The sequence below is a fragment of the Saccoglossus kowalevskii genome, chromosome 16 (assembly GCF_978046115.1).
Source record: "Saccoglossus kowalevskii chromosome 16, keSacKowa6.1, whole genome shotgun sequence".
Classification (NCBI taxonomy): domain Eukaryota; kingdom Metazoa; phylum Hemichordata; class Enteropneusta; family Harrimaniidae; genus Saccoglossus; species Saccoglossus kowalevskii.
This window is the reverse complement of record NC_140656.1, coordinates 30,187,259-30,192,609: the sequence shown is the minus strand read 5'-3', so window position 1 is coordinate 30,192,609 and position 5,351 is coordinate 30,187,259.

Here is a 5,351-nt window from a genome sequence, read left to right as displayed (position 1 = left end):
CAATGTAGTATATATTGCACCCTGTCAGTGGAATTCATACATTGTAGTATATATTGCACCCTGTCAGTGGAAATCATGCTTTGTAGTACCTATTACAGCCCAGCCAGTGGAATTCATGCATTGTAGTATCTATTGCACCCTGTCAGTGGAATTTATGCATTGTAGTATCTATTGCAGCCCTGTTAGTGGAATTCATGCATTGTAGTAACTATTGCAGCACTGCCAATGGAATTCATGCTTTGTGGTAATTATTGCAGCCCTGTCATTGGAATTCATGCATTGTAGTGTCTATTGCAGCCCTGCCAGTGGAATTCATGCAGTGTAGTATCTCTTGCAGCCATGTCAGTGGAATTCATGCATTGTGGTATTAATTGCAGCCCTGTCAGTGGAATTCATGCATTGTAGTATATATTGCACCCTGTCAGTGTAATTCTTGCATTGTAGTATCTATTGCAGCCCTGCCAGTGGAATTCATGAAGTGTAGTATCTGTTGCAGGCCTGTCAGTGAAATTCATGCATTGTGGTATTAATTGCACCCTGTCAGTGGAATTCATGCATTGTATTATATATTGCGCCCTGTCAGTGGAATTCATGCATTGTAGTATATATTGCACCCTGTCAGTGGAATTCATGCTTTGTAGTATCTATTGCAGCTCAGCCAGTGGAATTCATGCAGTGTAGTATCTGTTGCAGCCCTGTCAGTGGAATTCATGCATTGTGGTATTAAATGCAGCCCTGTCAGTGGAATTCATGCATTGTAGTATATATTGCACCCTGTCAGTGGAATTCATACATTGTAGTATATATTGCACCCTGTCAGTGGAAATCATGCTTTGTAGTACCTATTGCAGCCCAGCCAGTGGAATTCATGCAGTGTAGTATCTGTTGCAGCCCTGTCAGTGGAATTCATGCATAGTGGTATCTATTGCACCCTGTCAGTGGAATTCATGCTTTGTAGTACCTATTGCAGCACAGCCAGTGGAATTCATGCAGTGTAGTATCTGTTGCAGCCCTGTCAGTGGAATTCATGGATTGTGGTATTAAATGCAGCCCGGAAAGTGGAATTCATGGATTGTAGTATATATTGCACCCTGTCAGTGGAATTCATGCATTGTAGTATCTATTGCAGCCCTGTCAGTGGAATTCATGCATTGTAGTATCTATTGCAGCACTGCCAATGGAATTCATGCATTGTGGTATTTATTGCAGCCCTGCCAGTGGAATTCATGCATTGTAGTATATATTGCACCCTTTCTGTAGAATTCATGCATTGTTGTATTAAATGCAGCCCTGTCAGTGGAATTCATGCAATGTAGTATATATTGCACCCTGTCAGTGGAATTCATACATTGTAGTATATATTGCACCCTGTCAGTGGAAATCATGCTTTGTAGTACCTATTACAGCCCAGCCAGTGGAATTCATGCATTGTAGTATCTATTGCACCCTGTCAGTGGAATTCATGCATTGTAGTATCTATTGCAGCCCTGTTAGTGGAATTCATGCATTGTAGTAACTATTGCAGCACTGCCAATGGAATTCATGCTTTGTGGTATTTATTGCAGCCCTGTCATTGGAATTCATGCATTGTAGTGTCTATTGCAGCCCTGCCAGTGGAATTCTTGCAGTGTAGTATCTCTTGCAGCCCTGTCAGTGTAATTCATGCATTGTGGTATTAATTGCAGCCCTGTCAGTGGAATTCATGCATTGTAGTATATATTGCACCCTGTCAGTGTAATTCATGCATTGTAGTATCTACTGCAGCCCTGTCAGTGGAATTTATGCATTTTAGTATCTATTGCAGCACTGCCAATGGAATTCATGCATTGTGGTATTTATTGCAGCCCTGTCATTGGAATTCATGCATTGTAGTGTCTTTTCCAGCCCTGCCAGTGGAATTCATGCAGTGTAGTATCTATTGCAGCCCTGCCAGTGGAACTCATGCAATGTGGTATCTATTGCAGCCCTGCCACTGGAATTCATGGACTGTATTATATATTTCAGCCCTGCCAGTGGAATTCATGCATTGTAGTATATATTGCACCCTTTCTGTAGAATTCATGCAATGTAGTATCTATTGCAGCCCTTTCAGTAGAACTCATGCATTGTGGTATTTATTGCAGCCCTATCAGTGGAATTCATGCATTGTAGTATCTATTGCAGCCCTGCTAGTGGGAATCATGCATTGTAGTATATATTTCAGCCTGTCAGTGGAATTCATGCATTGTAGTATCTATTGCAGCCCTTTCAGTGGAATTCATGCATTATAGTATCTATTGCAACCCTGCCATTTGAATTCATGGATTGTAGTATATATTTCAGCCTGTCAGTGGAATTCATGCATTGTATTATCTATTACACCCTGTCAGTGTAATTCATGCTTTGTATTATCTATTGCAGCCCTGTCAGTGGAATTCATGCAGTGTAGTATATATTGCAGCCCTGTCAGTGGAATTCATACATTGTAGTATATATTGCACCCTGTCAGTGTAATTCATGCATTGTATTATCTATTGCAGCCCTGCCAGTGGAATTCATGCATTGTAGTACATATTGCAGCCCTTTCAGTGGAATTCATGCATTGTAGTATCTATTGCAGCCCTTTCAGTGGAATTCATGCAGTGTAGTGTCCATTGAAGCCCTTTCAGTGGAATTCATGCATTGTAGTATCTATTGCAGCCCTGTCAGTGGAATTCATGCAGTGTAGTGTCCATTGAATCCCTGTCAGTGGCATTCATGCATTGTAGTATATATTGCAGCCCTGCCAGTGGAATTCATGCATTGTAGTATCTATTGCAGCCCTGCCAGTGGAATTCATGCATTGTAGTGTATATTGAAGTCCATTCAGTGGAATTCATGCATTGTAGTATCTTTTGCAGCCCTTTCAGTGGGATTCATGCATTGTAGTACCTATTGCAGCCCTGCCAGTGGAATTCATGGATTGTGTTATATATTGCAGAGGTGTCAATGGAATTCATGCAATGTAGTATCTATTGCAGCGCTGCCAATGGAATTCCCGCACTGTAGTATATATTGCAGCCCTGTCAGTGGAATTCATACATTGTAGAATCTATTGCAGCCCTGCCAGTGGAATTCATGCATTGTAGTGTATATTGAAGCCCTTTCAGTGGAATTCATGCATTGTAGTATCTATTGCAGCCCTTTCAGTGGAATTCATGCATTGTAGTATCTATTGCAGCTTTGCCAGTGGAATTCATGCATTGTATTATCTATTGCAGCCCTGCCAGTGGAATTCATGCATTGTAGTATCTATTGCAGCCCTGCCAGTGGAATTCACGGATTGTAGTATTTATTGCTGCCCTGTCAGTGGAATTCATACATTGTAGTATATATTGCACCCTGTCAGTGGAAATCATGCTTTGTAGTACCTATTGCAGCCCAGCCAGTGGAATTCATGCAGTGTAGTATCTGTTGCAGCCCTGTCACTGGAATTCATGCATTGTGATAATAAATGCAGCCCTGTCAGTGGAATTCATGCATTGTAGTATATATTGCACCCTGTCAGTGGAATGCATGCATTGTGGTATTAATTGCAGCCCTGTCAGTGGAATTCATGCATTGTAGTATATATTGCACCCTGTCAGTGGAATTCATGCTTTGTAGTATCTATTGCAGCACTGCCAATGGAATTCATGTATTGTAGTATATATTGCAGTCCTGTCAGTGTAATTCATGCATTGTAGTATCTATTGCAGCCCTGTCAGTGGAATTCATGCTTTGTAGTATCTATTACAGCACTGCAAATGGTATTCATGCATTGTGGTATTTATTGCAGCCCTGACATTGGAATTCATGTATTGTAGTGTCTATTGCAGCCCTGCCAGTGGAATTCATGCAGTGTCGTATCTCTTGCAGCCCTGTCAGTGGAATTCATTCATTGTGGTATTAATTGCAGCCCTGTCAGTGGAATTCATGCATTGTAGTATATATTGCACCCTGTCAGTGGAATTCTTGCATTGTAGTATCCATTGCAGCCCTGCCAGTGGAATTCATGAAGTGTAGTATCTGTTGCAGCCCTGTCAGTGGAATTCATGCATTGTGGTATTAATTGCACCCTGTCAGTGGAATTCATTCATTGTAGTATATATTGCACCCTGTCAGTGGAATTCATACATTGTAGTATATATTGCACCCTGTCAGTGGAAATCATGCTTTGTAGTACCTATTGCAGCCCAGCCAGTGGAATTCATGCAGTGTAGTATCTGTTGCAGCCCTGTCAGTGGAATTCATGCATTGTGGTATTAAATGCAGCCCTGAAAGTGGAATTCATGGATTGTAGTATATATTGCACCCTGTCAGAGGAATTCATACATTGTAGTATATATTGCAGCCCTGTCAGTGGAATTCATGCATTGTAGTATCTATTGCAGCACTGCCAATGGAATTCATGCAGTGTAGTATATATTGCACCCTGTCAGTGTAATTCATGCATTGTATTATCTATTGCACCCTGTCAGTGTAATTCATGCATTGTGTTATCTATTGCAGCCCTGTCAGTGGAATTCATGCAGTGTAGTATATATTGCACCCTGTCAGTGGAATTCATGCATTGTAGTATCTATTGCAGCCCTGCCAGTGGAATTCATGCATTGTGGTATCTATTGCAGCCCTGCCACTGGAATTCATGGACTGTATTATATATTTCAGCCCTGCCAGTGGAATTCATGCATTGTAGTATATATTGCCCCCTTTCTGTAGAATTCATGCATTGTTGTATTAAATGCAGCCCTGTCAGTGGAATTCATGCATTGTAGTATATATTGCACCCTGTCAGTGGAATTCATACATTGTAGTATATATTGCACCCTGTCAGTGGAAATCATGCTTTGTAGTACCTATTGCAGCCCAGCCAGTGGAATTCATACATTGTAGTATATATTGCACCCTGTCAGTGAAATTCATGCATTGTAGTATCTATTGCAGCCCTGTTAGTGGAATTCATGCATTGTAGTAACTATTGCAGCACTGCCAATGGAATTCATGCATTGTGGTATTTATTGCAGCCCTGTCATTGGAATTCATGCATTGTAGTGTCTATTGCAGCCCTGCCAGTGGAATTCATGCAGTGTAGTATCTCTTGCAGCCCTGTCAGTGTAATTCATGCATTGTGGTATTAATTGCAGCCCTGTCAGTGGAATTCATGCATTGTAGTATATATTGCACCCTGTCAGTGTAATTCTTGCATTGTAGTATCTATTGCAGCCCTGCCAGTGGAATTCATGAAATGTAGTATCTGTTGCAGCCCTGTCCGTGGAATTCATGCATTGTGGTATTAATTGCACCCATTCATTGGAATTCATGCAGTGTAGTATATATTGCACCCTGTCAGT